Source organism: Globicephala melas, chromosome 3, assembly GCF_963455315.2.
Source record: "Globicephala melas chromosome 3, mGloMel1.2, whole genome shotgun sequence".
Classification (NCBI taxonomy): domain Eukaryota; kingdom Metazoa; phylum Chordata; class Mammalia; order Artiodactyla; family Delphinidae; genus Globicephala; species Globicephala melas.
This window is the reverse complement of record NC_083316.1, coordinates 147,727,595-147,748,157: the sequence shown is the minus strand read 5'-3', so window position 1 is coordinate 147,748,157 and position 20,563 is coordinate 147,727,595. Positions and strand designations below refer to the sequence as shown.

Here is a 20,563-nt window from a genome sequence, read left to right as displayed (position 1 = left end):
GCCCGTGAGTGTGTGCACACAGAGGTGCGGGCGCACGTGTGTGTCCGCACGGGCAAGGGTGTGTGCATGGGTGCACGTGCAAGCACCAGACCACCACTAACGCATTTTTGTTTTCCCAGCGGCAACCTGGGAACTGCCAGCAAAATTCCTCATCAGAAATAAACAGTCTCCTGGGAGCCGACCCTCCACCCCTTGCTCCTAAGTCTCCCCTGCGCCAACAGAGCCCCACAGACAGAGCACCTCAGTCCGAGTTGTTGACAAACTGACAGCCAATGGGGCTGTGGCCGGGGAGTGGCCTGGGCAGGCCGGGTGGGAGTGCCAGAGACACAGTTAGCGGCCACTCCTTTCTGGCCTGACGCTCTCACCTTTCACACATTCCTCAGATTTGAAAGAAGAAAAAAGCTTGCTGAGTCCATATACTCCCTGCAAATGCGCCGGCTGTCAATGACCAGCACCGTCAGGCACAGTACCGGCAGCCCCGCGTGGCCCGTCCCTTGAGCACCAAGGGGGAGGTCACTTCCCCAACCCCTCCTTCTGATGGGGTGGACAATTTAACCCACGCATTCTTGGGCTGGGCTCTGCTAGCTGTGACAATGACCACAAGCTCTCAAGTGTGTCCTACAGATGGTACCATTCTTGCCCCCAAAGTGTGGAGGGGGGGTGCTTTTTGAGCCTTTCTTGAAACTAGGAAAATAGCAGAAAAGGGAGACTTGATGGAAACTTCTTAGCAGGCAGGGATCTTCCCTGCCTAATCCTATCGTCATCAGTACCCTCAGATCACACTGCAGATACTAAAAAATAGCAGCTTTGCAACCTTTCCTCATTCAAGACGATAAGCAGAGCCTTCCCTGGGGGCAGCTGGCACGAGACTCCACCTTCACGTAAGAATGAGAATCACTCAGAAAACAGGTCAAAAGGAGAGGTGCCCTAAAGAGCAGCCTCTCCACAGATTTGGGGGGTGTAGGGGGAGCTGTATAGAAGTTGCACTCCTCCAGGGAAATCCTTGTCCCATCTGTAAAAGAGCTCCGGGATCATTTCCAAAGCAATGGGGCAAGGGTAAGAAACAGCAAATTGCAGGAATGGAGCCTAGTGAGCACTTAGGTTATTTTTTGAAGCATCCAGGACGTGTCAATTCCCCAAGGTGAACTTTGGAATAAGAACAGGCCAGTGGATAGCTAATGTAAGGCATGCTAGCTAACGCAGAGGGGAGATGATGGGGGGTGGGCTCCGATTATTAGACCCGAAGGGAAGAGAGTACGGTTCACAAATGAAGGACCGTCAAAAGTGTCACTGATAAGCGAAATCATTCCTTCAATCCACAGACACCTAACTGGGGTCTGCTCTGGACCAGACCTTGGGCTGCACATTTTCTGCATGCGAGCAGGTACCCAGGCAGCTCACTAGGCAAAGTGAAAAATAAGGAGGACCCTCCTTCTCCCTCTGACCGTGCCTCCCCACCCTTTGGAGAGAAGCCAGCACCCGGCACCCTCCCAGGCCTCATCCACTCCCGCGGAGACCAACGAGGCCCAACTTCACTTTAGAGACGAAGGAAGAATGATCGGGTCCCCCCACAAATGAGGAGCAGAGGCAGAACTGGATCCTTAGACCCAGCTCATTGGCGGTACCATATTACATGCATGGACCAACCCCAAACAGGAGACTGAAGCAGAGAATGCCGCCTGGTTCCTGGTGCCCCTCAAATTGTGTGCAATAAGACAGACGCCGAACAGCACCCAGTCATAAGTGGGGCTCCATCCCAGGCTGAAACCCACACCACCTTTCATCCATAAAATGGGCGTGGTTCCTGGATCCCTCTATCCCTCTCCCTATCTGAATAGACAGCACGTGTTCAGAAACCTCCAAACACTTCTTGGAGCCTGTGTACCAAGTACCGGGCCCTCAGGCATGAAGTTTTAAGTGCCTCGGGACTTCCCTTGTGGTCCAGTGGTTAAGACTCTGTGCTTCCACTGCAGGGGGCACGGGTTCGATCCCTGGTGGGGCAGCTAAGATCCCACATGTCGCGCAGCATGGCCAAAATTAATTAATTAATTAAATAAATACCATGCTAGCGAGGCCAGGCTTTATACTGTAGGAATGGTATAGGGGGTGGGAGGCTGTGGAAAGACCCTAAAGGACTAACATAGATCAGATTTGCATCTTAGAAGGACTAGTCTAGAGCTACATATGAATTAGAGAGAGCAGGAAGCCTGCTACCAGGTCACTGTAATAGTTCAGGAGACAGAGGACAAGGGCCAAGCTGAGGTGTGGACAGGTGGCCGTGGATTCCAGATGGTATTTTTATAATAAAAAATTCTCTTCTGTAGATGGATAATGATGATGATTGTACAATAATGTGAATATACTAATGTCACTGAACTGGACACTTAAAAAATGGTGAAAATGGTAAATGTATATTTTACAATTTTAAAAAAAATCTCTCCCCCTCCAAGTAACACTTTTCGTTTGTCAAAGGTACAAAAGGCATAAATGCAAGGACTCCCTCCCCTAGGTCTCAAATACTATAAAGAATGAAGATGAATAATATTTATTGAGGGCTTTTCTGCGTTCAGGTATTATACTAAGTACTATACCAAGTATTAACTCATTTAACTTTCTGAACAACTCTACAAGGTAGATACTGTTATTACACCCATTTTACAGATGAGAACACTAAACACAGAGAACTTAAGTAACTACCCCACAGCTCATACGTGGCAAAGCCAGGATTTGAACCTAGGTAATCTGGCTTCAGAGCCTGCATGCTTACCCACTATGCTAAATTGCCTCTGTCCAGTTAGATGCTAAATATCTAGATAAGAACCAAAAAAAATGTCTGCCGACCAGCTAGCCCCACTATCTGGTTATTTGGCTTTATAGAGAATAGAAATCCAGACAGCTGACAGAAGTTTTTTTTCCACTTTCATCCAAATGTTTGGCATCACATAATATGATATGTCCACGAGTCTGAGCCACTCAGGAATTAGAACTCGATTGCCAGTAGAAACACTTTCTTAATGCAAGGTTGTCATTTCATGAATTAACATCCTACCCAAAAATGTTTGCCTAACTTCCTAGGGTCTTGCACTCTTTGAGGATCTGACAGCGTTTTTGCTCCACTACGGGTTCGAGTAGTAGCTAATAGACGTCCTGCCCATTTCTTTGTCCTCCATCCGGTATTAGCAGAAATCACACGGGATTTTTTTTTTTTTTTTTTTGCATCACAAATAACAAAAACCATGCATATTTTAACTTCATCTCTAGGATTAAAGTAAATACATAATTTTGGCAAATTACTCAGAATTACGGGCTAGCAGCATCTGGTTGGGATATTCTCAAGTAAATTATTGGCACAGTCTCTGCCACATTTTTAATTTTAACCAAAATGTTTTCAGAAACATGTGTTTTCTGTCCCGTTTGCATGTAATCAGTTTTAGAGGGCCTCGGGGTTTTAAACTGGGGTTTCAGAAATTAGCTCCAATACCTGGGCACTGCCCGCAGGCCCCAAAGAGTCCTCCTCCCTCCCAGCACCGCTCTGTCCCTGCCACCAGCTCTTCAGAGCGAGAGAGGCCCGCAGGTACTGTGTGTGCGCGTCCCTCGCCCTTCATTCTGCTCCCAAATTACATACCTCGCTTTTATGTCAAGTCCAATATAGCTTCCTTACCAGTTTTTTTTTTCCTCCTTATTCCACATCAAGAGTACCCAATTACTTTTATAAATACTTGTTTTAAAAATATCACAGTGGTTTCCTGCTGCTTCAAATTCTCAAGGGCTATGCAGGATTTTAGACTCTTATAAATCTTTCAAACAGTTCATATTTTATCAACAAAGTGTGCTTTTTTGTAAACCCTAAATATAACTCATCGAAGGCTTTTTTGTCCAATTATTTGACCTTTCCATAAAACGACAAAATTAAAGGAATTTGGGCCATTTCAAAAGTCATTTGCCATGCTGTCCTTGGGCTCATTAACCCTGCCTCGCCTACCAACAGGAGTGGTGTTTTTGGTTAAAAGAGAAAGCATGAGGGTTTCAAAACGTCCCAGCAGAGGTAAAGCAGGGTTATGTACTAGGTCTTTAAAAGAAAATTCCAGGAAGGCCTTGGCTTTTGTTAAAACTGAAAAGCTCCCTAGCTCAAGGCAGGCACTCCTTGAATGAATGACACATCACCAGGGACCCAGAAGGAGTCAGCCTGCATGGTAGAGACTGGGCTCCAGGTCCTGAGGATGCCCTGGTCCTGCAGTCTACTCAGCTACCCGAATGTATATGGGCACTTCTGTGGTTTTCCACTTGGAACTCCCTGGAGATACCCAAGGAATGGCCACTTAGGAGGCAAATCCAAGAATGATATTCAAGCATGAGCAAGATGCAGTTCTAAGCACTACAAAAATCAAGGTGTATCCACCAACCAAATGACTGTCTGGAAGCACAGGAGTTTCAAGTCTTAATCTCCTCTGCTACGTCTGAATTTCTATCTTATGATCTGGAAACCATTGCTGGGCAGGGAGAGAATGAACAAGGGAAAGAAATGCAGTCTGGGTATATTTTAGAGCCGCAGGCCTCAAACACATAAAGAATAAACCAACTCTTTGAAGAATGACCTTGGGTTAGATACCCTTGATTCTCCCCGCCGAAAATCCAGGAAAGTGTAATCAGCTTAGAGTCACCACCATCCCCAACTTACCACCAAATCCCCCCACATTCATTCATCCAGCAAATACTTGGTGACCACCTACTATGTGTCCAGTTCTTCTGGGAGCTGAGGAAGAACCAAAGAAGCACAAAATGGACCTAGGGATGATCATACTAAGTGAAGTAAGCCAGACAGAGAAAGATAAATATCATATGATATCGCTTATATGTGGAATCTAAAAAAAAAAAAAAAATGATGCAAATGAACTTATATACAAAACAGAAATAGACCCACAGACAGAAAACAAACATGGTTACCAAAGGGGAAAGGGAACAGGGAGGGATAAACTAGGGGCTTGGAATTAACATATACACACTACTATATATATAAAATAGATAACTAACAAGGACCTACTGTAATAGCACAGGGAACTATACTCAATATTTTTAATAACCTATAAAGGAAAGGAATCTGAAAAAAAATAGATACATATGTATGTAAAACTAATTCACTTTGCTGTACACCTAAAACTAACACAACATTGTAAATCAACTATACTTCAATTAAAAACAACAAGAAGCACAAGAGGAATACCTCTCCTCAAGAATGGAATTGTGGGGTGTTCCCTGGTGGCCCAGTGGTTGGGATTCTGGGCTTTCATTGCCGTGGCCTGGGTTCAATCCCTGGTCGGGGAACTGAGATCCCACAAGTCACACGATGTGGCCAAAAAAAGAAAAAGGAAAAAAAAAAAGAATCTAGTAGTGAGTGTACAAACTTAAAGCTATGTAACCCCACCAGGCACTATGTGAGCAAAGTCAAGGAGGGATCCAGACAGTCAAGGCACTCGGAATAGGTTGAAAGGCACAGCCTCTAGAGGCTGGCTACTCAGAGAAGGGTTCCAGAAAGTGAGGTCTGGGCCAAGCCAGAGCGGGTATACCAGTTAGGGTTTGCAGAGAAACAAACCCTAACATACAGGAACACATACATACATATCTACAGGCATGTATATGTATATACATGTGTATATGTATATTTACACATATACACACACACACACACACACACACAGAATGATTTCTTGTAAGGAACCGGCTCACGTGATCATGGGGGCTGACAAGTCTGAATTGTTAGGACAGACCGTAGCCTGAAAACGCAGGAGGAGCTGATACCGCGGTGTGCAGGCAGAATTCCTTCTCAGGGACACCTCAGTTGACTGGATGGGGCCCATCCGCATCATCTAGGGCAATCTTCTTTACTTAAGGTAAAAGGACTGTAGATGCTAACCACACTCACAAAATACCTTCGCGGCAACACTTAGCTTTGCGTTTGATTAACCAGCTGGGACTATGACCGAGACAAGCTGACACACAAAACTAACCTCCTAGGATGCCTCCAGAGAGGGAGCAGAAAGGGAACTGCTGCTTGGGATTCAGCTCGGGGACTCTGAAATCTGTGCTGAGAGGTTTGGGGCCCGTGTCCCGGCCCCTGGAGTCGTTAAGGGTTTCCCAGGATACGGGCAGCACTGCAATCTGGAGGGAGCCTGAGGATAGACCAGGAAGAACAGACCACTGAGAAATCTGCACGAGTCCACCCAAGGGAAGGACCAGATCCCAGGCTGGTGAGAGGAGAGGAGCTGAGGGGACGGAAGAACAGCCGCAAGAGGCAGGCTGCCCAGAGGGACGGGAGGGGCGGACACAATGCTGGGAGACTGAGCCGGAAAGGACTTCCCTGTCCCCGTGGTTAGCAGAGGGAATCAAGAGGAACAGCCAGCTTGGAGGGCAGGCTGGGGAGCTTGGGTCTTGATGTCTCGAGGGTACGCGCACTGAGACCAGCGGGGACACACAGCCACACACAGAGCAGGAGTCAAGGTCACTATAGAGAGAAACCAGCGGTGCTGATGCATGGTAACTGATGACGTCTCCAAGGGAGAGACCTAAAGGAGAACAGGTGGGAGAGTGGAGGGTGGAGCCACTCTTGGAGGGTGGCTCCAAAGAGCCCAGAAACCAAGGGGACGGAACCAGAATGTCAGGCCGTCCACAGATGCCAGCCAGGCCACAGAGGGAGTGGAGAGCCTCAGTGAGGACCAGGGTGGAAGGAAAGGCCTTCAAAATGGCAGAAGCAACACAGTGACCAAGCAGCTAGGAGTGACCCCGGGAAGCAACACGGGCTGCCCTCAGGGCTTCTCCCACGTGCAAGGGAACCTGAGAGAAGAGTTTATGGCCAAGGGCACGGGCCATGTGGTCGAGGAGGGGTGTGAGGCAGAGAGGAGAATTTTTCCCTGGAGTCAGCACCTTCTGGAGCCCTGAGGGGGCAAGCAGAGGACCCCCAGGAGACGATGGGTGGATCTGCACTAGACTTCAGTGGAAGCCTACTTAACACCTGGACACCTAGTAGGATGGAGGTGGGGCGGGGCTACTGAAAGCGGAGGAGCAGGAAGAGGGTTGAAGACAGCAGTAAACTGGGAGAAAGGTGAGGCAGGTGATCATGGGGGGCAGGGCAGGAAGACTGGGGGGAACAGAGCCTTGTTACTTGACAGAATTAAGGAGGGTGGGGGAACAGACGCAAACTGGATGATACACACACAGCGGGATACAGGATACCCAGGCTCAAGGATGAAAGGTTAGTGTAGCAGCAGTATCAGGACGTGGGCATCAACCAACACTGCTTCAGACACCTGCCGAGCACAAAAGGGGTGGTGGAAAAAGAGGTACACCTGTACCTTGAAAAAATAAAAGACTACTTTGAAAAAGAGGGTGGTGGAGGCGGGAGCCCCAGAGGATGTCAGTAGCTCACACTTCTGCATGGTGCTTAAGGCCCAGCGGACACAACTCTAGGACCTCTATATACTAATGTACGTCAAGCCTCTTAATCATCACAACCCTAAGAGATGTGGTACAATAATTATCACCATTTTACAGAGAAATAGAGGAACAGAGAGGTTAAGAGCTTGCCCAAGGTCACACGGCTAGCAAGTGGCAGAACTGGCATTCAAACTAGACAGTCAACTTAGATGTGAGAGGTTAAACGACTTGTCTGAAATAAAGCAAAAAGATAAATTCAGAACTCAGACACAAGCATATACCTATGGTGGCTGGTTTCCCCACGCAGCAGCACACCAGCCTGGGTCACCCTCTGAGTAACCTGATCTAGAGGCACAAGAAGAATACTCGCCAGGAGCTCGCAAGGGCCCCTCCAGTCCTCAGCCAGGCACACTGGTTCCCAACATCCTCGCAAAGACTTGTCCTAAACTACGATGATATCTGCACAGGAGCCGGAAGTCTGGGGTCCCGTAGGCAGGGGCTGCAGCTTCAGGCATCGGCAGCCTGGAAAAGCTAGGAGGTCACCTGCCGGGAGAGTCCCTCACCAGCCTCATGGTCAGATTCTGGAGTTGCCGGGTGCGCTGGAAGTAGCTCGGCCAAGGGGCCCTGAAGAGACGCTTCACACCAAGGTCCCCGCCAGCTCTAGGAGCCTCTGTGTCTACAGTGAGCCAGAACACGGCAGACTTGGAATCTGGAGGGTTATTGATGATCTGCTGTGTCATCTGACCTCTTAACCTGCTGAAATCCAAACTGGTCATTAGGCCAAGTCTAGACATCCAAGACAGAGAGAACGAGGGAGAGAATCTTTACCCTAAGAACAACACTGTTGTTTTTACATTTGTACCTTGCCTTGTACTGTAAAGTCCTTCATCCTGCAGAAGGGTTACCCATTGCAAGATAAGAACCAAAATGTTGCTTTTGTGCTTGTCTACCCAGCCAGCAGCTCAAGGCTCAAGAGACAAGTATGCACTGTGCTGTCTTCTTGTTCTCGGGCAAAACCGCTTTCCTGGGGCAAAGGATTATGGTCAACCCTCTGCACCTCTCAGCCCCCTCCCCTCCATCTTCCAGGCCTTCATCCTGCTCTCTCTGCCTCCAAGCCAACTGTCCAGCCTTTGTTCTACAGGCCCAGTTCCCCTTCCCATGCCACTAGGCCTCCCCTCCCCCCCCTTCCCCCTTTTCTCCCTCTTCCCCCTCTTCCGCCTCCTCCCTATCTTCCCCCTCCTCCCCATCTTCCCCCTCCTCCCCTTCTTCCCCCTCCTCCCCCTCTTCCTCCTCCTCCCCGTCTGCCCCTCCTCCCCCTCTTCCCCTTCCTCCCCCTCTTCTCCCTCCTCCCCCTCTTCCTCTTCCTCCCCCTCTTCCTCCCCCTCCCTCTCTTCCTCCCCCTTCCCCCCTCTTCCTCCTCATCCACCTCCTTCACCTCCTTCACCATAGCTTTTCTCGGGACTAGCAGCTGACAGGGAAAGGAGAAGAGTGAGCTCTATTCCGGCAGGAGGAGCCTGGAACAGGGCAGGAGGGAAGCAGCAGGGAGTCCCCAAAGATGAGAGAAAGGCATCAGAGCCTTCCTTGGGCCTTCTTGCTGGTAACCCAAGCTGCCTCTTCAGTGACGCCCACAGCAAGTGGCAGCCCCTGGCTGCCATGCCCACACATCACAGAATGGCAAGTTGCCCAAGATCCAGAAGTGTGTCCGGGGCCAGTGTGATGTGTGTGTTACTGGACCTCTCAAGATGATTCACAGGGCAATGGACACGTGCTTTCTATTTAAGAGACGTGTATCTATTTTTACAATCACCTTCTGTTTACAGGAAGGTAAATACTCGTTTTCATGCACGGTCATGGAAGAAAGTTTCCTGTTAAAATAAATTTTCTAAGTGAAAAATGTGCGCCGCTTTAAAGAAAAGCAGAAAGTAAGTAGTAATTGCATGAGTAGAATGCAAATATGGCAAAAGCCGCAAAGGCGATAAGTAAATGATAAGTAAATGATGATTGGTGATTCTGACATTTACTGCATAGATATGGACCCATCCCATAGACCCACTTTGGTCCTCGGTTAATTGAGAATAGGTCAGACTCACAAACCATTTTCTTTCTTTTTTTTTTCTTTTAATATTTATTTATTCATTATTTATTTTTGGCTGTGTCGAGTCTTCATTGCAGCACGTGGGCTCAGTAGTTGTGGTGTGCGGGCTCAGTAGTTGTGGCGTGTGGACTCAGTAGCTGTGGCGTGTGGGCTCAGTAGTTGTGGCGTGCGGGCTTAGTAGTTGTGGTGCACAGGCTCAGTAGTTGTGGTGCACAGGCTCAGTAGTTGTGGCGCACGGACTCAGTAGTTGTGGCGTGTAGGCTCAGTAGTTGTGGTGCACGGGCTCAGTAGTCGTGGTGTGTGGGCTTAGTTGCCCCACGGCATGTGGGATCTTAGTTCCCCGACCAGGGATGGAACCCGCATCCCCTGCATTGGAAGGCGGATTCTTAACCACTGAACCACCAGGGAAGTCCCCTCACAAACCATTTTCAATTCAGTGGACAAATGTTTGCCAAGAGCCTTTGCCGTGTCCAGGACCGTACGAGTCACACAGAAAAGGGAACCTCCCACAGCCACCCCTGACTTCGGGTAGCTTTCAGTTAACTCGTTGGAAAGAACAGGTCTACACTCGAGGAAACTGCTAGAGAACAGAACAGAAGTGTGTAAGAGAGGGAGGCAGACTTGAGCAGTGGGGGGGGGGGGGGGGGGACAAGAAAAGGGAGCCCAGGATTCACTGGGGTGACTCCAAGGTGAGGCTCAGGATGGGTCATGAAGATCTCAATCAGTTCTGAGGAGCCTGGAATGTTCCCTCTGCTCCAACCTCATCACCTGGATCCCAAGAGTCACTCCAGACCCTGGTGACCTTGTGGCAGTGAAAGTCTTCCCCAGAGGACCTCACTTCTAAAGGTGTGAGGAAAGGGCGGACACCAGCAAGTCACGTCCTGGGCGGCTCTATAATCCTGACAGCCACCTGCGGAGTCCACACAGCAAGGCTCTTCCATGGTGGCACCGAGGACCTCGGCACCCGCTAGCCAGGCTCCGCCTACTCTCTGCTTTCCTGTGTGGTTCCCTTGGCTCTCAAACTCCTGATGCTGTCTTCTCTGTGGTGCCTGGGGAGGACCATCTCCCTTCCCAGTCTGAAGCTGACCTAGGAACCCAGAGAGCTGGGTGTAGCTGAGTGGGGACAGAGGCAACTCACAACTGCTGCGTTTCCCTCCAACTCTTGAGAGTTGACACCTTTGGGTACCTCTTGGTGCCCTGATTCCAGTGAGGCTCCATCTTAGGGAACTGCTCCCCCAGCCATATCCACAGAGTCCCAGGGTGGGTACCCGTCCATGAGATCACATCCCACGGCCCTACCCCCTTGACCACGAAGCATCAGAGCAGAGATCTGAGCCAATCAGATTCTCCCCCTGGAATTAGGAACTTTTTGGAATTTGGAATTACAACAGAGAGATTCCAGCTCACTCTGGGCTGATCTCTGGATGGCAGAGATGCAAAAACTCTACAGTTAGGTGAGGCCATCTTTGGCCACGTGGCCCAGAAATGCAGAGAAAGTGGATCCGCAGAGAGAAGCAGAGATGTAAGGCAAAAAGAGATAAGCCCTAACAAGCCATGCTCTCCCCCAGCCTTTGGCCAAGTGTTTTTGCTGCCACAATGCCCTCCTCTCCCTCCCTCTCTAAGATTATGCTTAACAGTGAAATTCATGATACGGACAGAATGTTTGTATCTCCCAAAATTCATATGTGGAAACCCTAACCCCTGGTGGAAAGGTTATTTGGAGGTGAGACCTTCGGGAGATAATTAGGATAGATGAGGTCATGAGGGTGAAGCATCCCATGATGGGATTAACGCCCTTAAAAGAAAAGACCACAGAGCTTACCCTCTTTCTTTCTCTCTCCCCACCGTGTGAAAACACAGCAAGAAGATGGCCATCTACAAGCCAGGAAGAGAGCCCTCAGCAGAACCCAGCCAGGCTGGCACCCTGATCTCAGACTTCCCAGCCTCCAGATCTGGAAGAGAATAAATATCTGTTGTTTAAGCCGCCCAGTCTATGGTATTTTGTTTACAGCAGGCCTTTGCCCTGGCCGTTGGCCTTAAATTTCTCATCTACTGCCACTTTCCCCATCACTCACTAGACCTCGGCCACACGAACCACCTTTCAGTTCTTCGAACAAGTCAACCTTAGTTCCAACCTCAGGGCCTTGGTTCTTACTCTGCTTCTGGCTGGGAGTAGCCTCCCTCTGTCTTCATACGGTGGGCTTTTTCATGTCATTCAGATTTTTATAGAAATAATCCTTATTCAGAGAAGCCTTCTCAGACCACGCTCATTGACACAGGCCCTTAGACACTCTATTTTCTCATTACTTTATGTGCAGCATAGACCAGCTACCTTGCCCATCTTATTCACCACTATATCCCACAAAGCCCAGCCCAGCACCCAGCACAGCAAAGGTGTCCATCGGATATTTGTTGAATAAATGACTGAGACACAAAGAGTCTGGCCTCCACGAGTCCAGACAGAGAGCCAGACCGTGGGTGGAAAAAGGGAAAGGGTGACACTGGCAGAGGGTACCACCATTAGCTTGGTCTGCGTTCAAAAGTTTCCCAGTCAGCAAACCGGCTCACGCAAGCCCTCCTAAGGAAACACAGTGCAGAACTTGGGAAATGTAGCCCAGGGCTGGTCAAAAGACAGTCATACTCTAAACTATGCACGACCAGATTTTGTGGACCACGTGTTTTATCTTTGACCGTACTTATGGAAAGATTATTCAAGAACATCGTGAACACACAAAAATAAATCTTTAAAAATATCATTTGGATGACACACACATACGAATGAAAGATTTTTCTCTTTTTACTATAGCATTCCATTAAGGCATTTTGAAAAAGCAAATGTGCTAAGTAACGGCACACGATAACCTGCAAATAAAAATGGACCCAGTTGCTACCCACACAGCTGACCCCAGATGAAACCCACCCCAGTCTCACCATCAACCAAGGTAGAAGGAGGGGGCAGCTCGCCAACTCTGTTTCCTGTCCTCTGAGGACCTGATAGTGTCCAAAGCAACAGAAGGTCACGGTTCTTACTCACACTGGGATGTGGGTCAGAGAGTGGCCACAGCCACCACTGCCTGCTTTGATCACTGGGGCAAACAATGGCTATTCAGTGAGTGCCAGGTGCCAAAAGCAAGGCATTTGACACGCTATCTCATGTAATCCTACAACAACCCTATGAAGCACACATTATTATCCTTGAACTTATGTTGAGAAGACTGAGGCTGCTCGACATAAATTCAAGCCTCAACAGAGAGGCTAAGTAACCTGGCTGAGATCACACAGCTAACTGGCATCAAGGCTGAGATTTGAAGGCCACAGTGCCTAGATCCCTACCTATCCAAGAGCTGTCCCTCCCCTCCACACTCCATAGATTAGCTCTCCTTACCCTTCTTCATCTCCACCATCAGTAACTGACGTCAAGGGCCCAACACCTTCCTCTTTTCTGTCCCTCCTAAACACCCAGCACCGGCCAGCCTGCAGTGACCTTCACGAGGTTGATGATGATGGACCCAGGCTTCTTGCAGAGCATCCCCTTCTGGTCCGCCTCTCCCTCTCTCTCCTTCTGCCCTATCCCCCGAGGGCTCTTTTCTCATCAATTACCAGCCCTCTTGCTTTAGTTTTGTATGCCTAATTTATCTTGTTACCCACTTCTTTTTGTTTGTTACCTAGCCAAAAAACAAGAAAAGTGGGCTTCCCTGGGGGCGCAGTGGTTAAGAATCCGCCTGCCAATGCAGGGGATATGGGTTCGAGCCCTGGTCCAGGAAGATCCCACATGCCATGGAGCAACTAAGCCATGTGCCACAACTACTGAAGCCTGTGCACCTAGAGCCCACAACCAGAGAAGCCGCCACAATGAGAAGCCCGCGCACAGCAACGAAGAGTAGCCCCCATTCACTGCAACTAGAGAAAGCCCGCGCACAGCAACGAAGACCCAACACAGCCAAAAATAAATAGATAAATTTTTAAAATAAAAATAAAAAACTTAAAAAAAAAACAAGAAGAGTCTAAAAAACATTCTTTGGCTTCCTTTTAGATTGTAATCTTACCTTAGTTCCTGTGCATTTCTTTCTTCTGAGGACTTTCTTTTACTTTTCTCTCTTTTACTTCTTCCTACTTCTTCTGCCTCTCAAGGTTTTAAGGTCTTAAGGAGAAAAAAATATATACATATATATATATTTGTGTGTGTGTGTATATATATATATATATATATATATATATATATACACACACACACATACATGGGCACTGGATTCCTCTGGCCATCAGGCTAAGTTCACTTTGTTCATCATCAAAATGAAAGTGTTTTGCAACATCATCTATAATACTTATTATTCACTGGTGGGGATGGCGAAGTGGGTTCTGACTTCAGAACAATAATAAAATACAAAGATCTGGCAATCTGAATACCCAAGTTCAAATCTGGACTTGACCCTTCCAGCTGTATGTGCCTTGGACAAGAATCTCTGAGCTTGAGGTTTTCATCTGTAAAATGGGAATAATAATTCTACTCCCTCCCAAGGCTGTAGAGAGGTTTAAAAAAGCCGTGTATATGAAAGCACTTTCAACCTAGAAATAATTTCAGCAAAAAGCAGTATGGAATCAGGGCCTTGGCCAAACTATGAAATGCCACAAGAAAGGGGAGGTTGCTGATGAATTGTGCATTGGATATCGCACCTGGGTGGCCCACTAACTCTTTACATCCACGACCTTTCCCCCAAACGGGGTTTCCTCTCTGGAAGTCCCAGTTCTGCTAATGGAACCAGAAGGCATTTCATCATTCAATAACCACACACACACTTAATCTGCTGTGAGTCAGGGACTGCAGTGTGTGCTAGGGATTTGACATTGAACTTGCCGAACAATGTCCTCTCCATCAGGGCCCTTATAATGCATTTTGGATGGGAAAAACAGTAAGACAACAAACAATGAAAATAAATAAATAAACAAGATAATAACTGATCAAGGCCCCTGATTTGCAGGGACAGCCTGCATGAAGGCCCTAAGGCAGGAAAGAGGTTGGCTTATTTGTAGTATAGAAAAAAGATGCTGGAAGGGAATGAGTGAGGGGGTGGTTCCCCTGAGGTCTGCAAAATCACCAGGGCCAGATCTTACAGGGCCTTCCGGTCCGTGGTCAGGAGTGTGGATTGGATTCTAAGGAGGCCTCTGGAGTCAAGCGATGGAGTGATAGGATTGGGTTGAGGGTTTATTTTTGTTGGTTGCTTGGTTTGGTTGTTTTTTTTTTTTTTATCAGTCTGGCCACAGTGCAGAGAATTAGGATTGGAGAGAGTGTTGGTGAGCGAAAGTGGAAGCAAGAGAGCAGATAGTCAGCTCCACGGTAGGACAAGACAGAGATGACTGAGGCTTGGATGGTGGAAATGGAGAGAAGCGAACAGAATCGACAGGTATTTTGGAGTCAGAAACAACACAAATTGGTGATGAGTTACGTACAGAGGTGTGAAGGGAAGGAGAAAATGGCTCATTTTCATAACAAAGAGGACTCCTGGGATTTTCTTTTTTTTTGCTAGAGCAACCAGAAAAGCAGTGATAGCACTGACTGAGATGGGGGTGGGAGATGGAAGAGAAGTGGAAGAGCACAGGGCAGGTGAAGGGGGAACTGGTAAAAGAGAGGTAAAAGAGAGGTTTAGGGACTTCTCTGACGGTCCAGTGGTTAAGAGTCTGTCCTTGCAATGCAGGGGGCATGGATTCGATCCCTGGTTCCGTATCCCTGGTTGGAGAACATGTAAGATCTCATATGCCACGCGGTGCGGCCAAAAAAAAAAAGAGAGAGAGAAAGGCTTAAACTTCCATCATTCTCCCCACCTACCCCTCAAGTGCAAAAGCTGGTTATCTTGCCAGTTTGTCCCCCACAAGCTTGTAAAAATTGCCTCTACCTTCGCATCTCCAATTTGCCACGTGACTTCTCAAGGTGTTCCCCCCCCGGAGGTCTCCTCCTCCAAACCACCTCTGCACCCTCACTAGCCCCACAACCTCTGGACTTTCTGGAATGGGGAGTAACGCACTCATCTTTATTGTTTAAGACTTCTGCATTGGGTTTTCTGTTACTTGCAGATGAAGACAGACACACCAGGCCCTCGGGATCAAATCCCAGTCAACGTTCGGCCAAGAGTCCTCTCCTCCAAAACACCATCCTTCCCTGCCACACCAGGCCACCCAGGTCTCCATCCTGCCTGCTCTCACTCACTCCTCTGGGCCTCTGTGCATGTTGGTCCAGCTGCCTGGGATGCTTTTTCTCCCTGTTTCCACCTTCTAAATGCCTCCTAACCATTCTCTTAACCATTCTTCAGTTCCTGTTTTTCAAGCGAACGTAAAAACTAAACATTTTTCATCTTTGACACCTTTTAGGAGGTGTCAACCATTGAGGGGTCAGTGGTTGAGGGCAACCATTCTCTTAGTTCCCATAGTACCCTGCCCTCATCTCCATCATAATGCCAACCACACAGTGCTGTAAAAATTATTATTTCCTCCTCTCTAAATTTGTACTGCTGTAAGGGCAGTGCCTGGGTTTCTCTCTTCCTTGCTGTCCAGTATGCAACACGGGGTCTAACACACAGACACACACAAGAGTTGACTGAATGACTGAATGTCAGAGTGGGTTAGTGCTATAGACTGAACGTTTGTGTCCTCCCCAAATTCATATGTTGAAAGCCTAACCCCCAGTGTGATGGTATTTGGAGGTGGGGTCTTTGGGAAGGAAGTAGGGTTAGATAGGTTATGAGGGTCAGACCCTCATGATGGGATTAATATCTTTATAAAAAGAGGAGGAGATATGAGATGGATCTCTCTCTCTCTGTCTCTTTCTCTCTCTCAATATCTCTCTCTCCCCCTCTCTCCCTCTCTTTATGCATAATTCAGGGAAGCAGGCCTCCACTAAGAACCCAATCACGTTGGCACCCTGATCTCAGGCTTCCAGCCTCCAGAACTATGAAAAAGAAATATTTGTGGGAATTCCCCAGTTGTCCAATGGTTAGGACTCTGCACTTTCACTGCCGAGGACAAGGGTTCGATCCCTGGTCAGGGAACTAAGACCTCGCAAGCCGCTCAGTGTAGCCAAGAAAAACAGAAAGAAAGAAATGTTTGTCATTTAAGCCACCCAGTCGATGCTACTCTGTGATGGCAGCCCCAGCAGACTAAGACAAGTAGGTTCTAAAGTCTTCAAACAAAGTAAAAATCTTGAATGGTCAAAATGAATCTTAAAAATCCTGCCTACCACACATAAAACACAGTATCCATGTTTTTATTATACATAATTCTTATCCCCACTGAATTTTGAGAAGTACTGAGTTCCACGAAAGGGGAGAATAAACAGAGAGGTTAGATGACAATGTCTCTCATTCAAAGCCCCCCACTGTAAAACAGTCATCAACCCTTAACAGGGAGTTTTAAGGAAGATGGTGTGGGGGAACAGCTTCTTCACTGGCTCCTTCTACACTGGCTCCTGCTTGCCTGAAGGATTTTACTTGATTTTTGTTTTAATATTCTCGTCTGTAACCTCAGCCCCCAGTACAGCAGGAAAAAACTGTCATCATCGTTTGGTCCAACGAAGCCTTTTTCTTTTTCTGAGTAATTTACAGAAATAATAATAAAGGGACAGCTTTTAAATTTTTATTACAAAATTGAATAATTTATACATAGCAGGGACTTCCCTGGTGGTGGTCTACTGGTTAAGAGACTCCACGCTCCCAATGCACGGGGCCCAGGTTCGATCCCTGGTCGGGGACGTAGATCCCGCATGCTACAACAAAGATCCCACACACAGCAAAGACGATCCTGCATGCCACAACTAAGACCAGGCGCGGCCAAAATAAATAAATATTTCAAAAATAAATAAATAAATATAGCAAATTTTCATTCCCTATTTTCCTGACTTTGAAGGTATATAAACTCAAAATGAGCAACATTCTCTACATGCAACTAACTATTCATCAGCTGAACCAGGGGCAGATGCAACTCACAAATACTAATTTCAGATTTCAAGCAAATCTCTAATACGTTCTAATTTATTGTTATTTCTGGTTCTTCTTGCACTTGCATCATAAAACTAGTACTTTTCAAACTTTTGATGGGTTGTAATTTTCCTAAAGAGAAGACGGGCATCTTCTTTTCTCCATAATTGCAAAGCATTTTGTTTCTTACATTTATAAACACTAGTAAGAATATTCTTTGGATCACCTTTGTAAACACACCCGACTTCATCGTTTGTCCCTTTCAAACTGTATCAAGGAAATTTTGCTAAACAAACACCACAAGAGGTACAAGAAGATTGGCCTCCCCTTCTTTGAGCAAAACAGGACAGTCCAGGTTCTTGTTGCAAAATATTGGGTGATGAAATCATTCTTGTTGAATGACTAACTGGATGAGAATACCATATTTTTTGTCCTCAAAAATATATTGTTTATTGATCGATTCTGGAGTGTGAGAAAATTGATCCAGATTGTTGTATGGTAAAACTCAGAGTCTGAGACTTTGCTTACAGAGTGAATTTTACTGTTAACATCACAGTCAACGTCACTGCTGTCCCTTCTGATTTGTCTAACTACTGTAAAACATTTTCCTTTGTCAATTTTCTTCTCTTCACCATTTTGTGCAGGCAATGAAAAATTCTGTATTCTCCATGGCATGCAATGAAAGTGATAATAAAACTACAAAGATGATGCCCTCGGGGCTTCCCTGGTGGTGCAGTGGTTAAGAATCCTCCTGCTAATGCAGGGAACACGGGTTCGAGCCCTGGTCTGGGAAGATCCCACATGCCGCGGAGCAACTAAGCCCATGTGCCACAACTACTGAGCCCACGTGCCACAACTACTGAAGCCCGTGCGCCTAGAGCCTGTGCTCCACAACAAGAGAAGCCACCGCAATAAGAAGCCCGTGCACCACAACGAAGAGTAGCCCCTGCTCGCCGCAACTAGAGAAAGCCCGTGCACAGCAACGAAGACCCAACACAGCCAAAAATAAAATTAAATAAAATAAATAAATTTATTTTTAAAAGAAGACGGTGTCCTCTATCCTCTTTTATACCTTCTTGAAAGATGATGTAATACTCTAAGCAATGTAATAAGAAAACTGAAGGGTGATGCAATCGTGATGATTTATTTCACTGTTGCATCAACCTTCTGGATGGTGATTCCATCGTTCTTCCATTTTCTTATTATTTTAGTATTTTTAGCATCATTGGCAATAATTGATGGGTAATGATGAAATAATTCCTAGGATGATAAAATGGAAAACATTTCAAGATATAAGAAAAATCAGATCACTAAGATCCCGTGAAGTCTTAGATTCATAAATGGCTCCAATGGTCCCATATGGTACATTCAAGATAGATTGAGTTTTATTCTGTTCTTGTTAAAAAGTAAATGTTCTCTTTGATCTTTGAAAAATTTCCTTTCAAAAGAGCCAAAGTCATGATACATAAAACTTTACAAATAGTTGGAACTGCTCAGAAAAAAAAAACTCAAACACTAAAATTGAGTCCCATGGACCTGGATGGTATACTGATGGTTAAATCACATTAATCGATTTGGTCATTTCACGAAAATTTTCAAAATCTGACTCCCTGGTAAACTGCCCCACAAAAAGACCCTTCCCTTACCCGTAGTTCTAGGACGAAACCCAGTCAGAGAGAAAGCTCCGTAGTATTCCAAGACCATAGATGCTCACCTCTGGGCTCCACCAGCACTCCCCACGGAGATCAGGCTGCTCCTGGCCTGGGACGTTTTCTCCTAGAGTCTGTCTCCACACACAGTGCGGAAGCAAAAATCATGACCTGAGGAAAACAGAGACGACTTCTGGAATACTCCGCAGGCTTCAGAGCAAGGCATTAACAAAACTCAGACCACAATCAGACACCGAACTTTACTGCTTTACGTTCTTTCCAGTAAATGGATTTATTGTGAGGAGACAGTGGTCCTATTCTCTTGGGGTTTTTTTAAATTCTTTTTCATCTCTTGTGTTTCCAGTCAGTCCATGACTATGGTTTGACAGTTAATCTACAACACAGAGGAAATGTCCAATTCACAAAAGTGGTGTATTCCAAACCTTTGGAAGTTGGTTGTTTCGGGAACTCAGAATATTTTCTCCTTAAATAAACAATATTATAAATGATGGTGAGGTTTCCAGACCAGCCCCACAAAAGCCCTCTTAACTCATAATGTTGTTGGGGCCCTGGACTTTTACGGTGAAAATTAGTAGAGAGCAATTTTGTTGTAGTACCAATAAACAAACTCAAATATGGAAGATATAGTCTCCTTTCTCCTGAATTCTATTTAATGAAACCACTGGTTTAATAAAAGGAGATAAAAGGAAAGACAGAGACTTTTTAGGGAGGGACCTCTACTTATAAGAATTTCGGAGCCTTATAGCAGCATTCTATTGTTATTTTGTCTGTCCAGTTTCACTTGGATACCTTTTTTTCATTTTCCCTCATAGAGGCATGACACAAAGGAGCCATGATGAGGGTAGATTTGGGGCTCACAGCAAAGGATGGGGGAGGAAAAATAAAAAGTTTGAGAGAGATTTTCTTGATGGGGCGATTAAAGCACGTCGTTGCAAGGGGGAGATTGCCTAAATCGGTATTAACTGATTTGCTAAGGAAATTGAGGAGCAGGTGGACGACCCAGTATTAGTGCCCTAGGCCCTTGAGCCAGGGAGAGAGAGTCCACTATTTGGTCAGACAGTTCCCTCTCTAACCATAAGGTGGCGCCGTCAGCCCAGACAGTCGGCCCCAAGGGGGCGTGGCTTGCAGGAGGAAGAGCTCTCCACGAGGAAGCCACGTTTTCCACTCTGGCTTTGGAACTCAGACAGCCTGGACCAGACACCAAGTATCAACCTATGCGATATTGCCTCATCATCCAACAACTTCCCATCCTCCAAGGCCCCACCTGCTCATACCTTCCCATCCTCCAAGAATACCTTTCTAGGCATAGCAACCCACATCAAGATTCCAACTCATTACTTCCCACTCCTCTCATCCGTATCCCCCTTCACAGTGTCAGCACTGGACCCCTGACCTTTTCCTAACTC

At 46.8% G+C, this 20,563-nt stretch overlaps 1 long non-coding RNA gene across 2 annotated transcripts in view; it reads right to left on the bottom strand.

The window, feature by feature from the left end:
* LOC115838728 (uncharacterized) overlaps positions 1–20,563 on the bottom strand; it is a 140,997-nt gene that overhangs the window by 118,190 nt on the left and 2,244 nt on the right. For both annotated transcript variants that reach the window (XR_009563322.1, XR_009563323.1), the window contains exon 2: positions 19,202–19,307. This is a non-coding gene — a long non-coding RNA (uncharacterized lncRNA). The remainder of the gene's footprint in view (positions 1–19,201; positions 19,308–20,563) is intronic.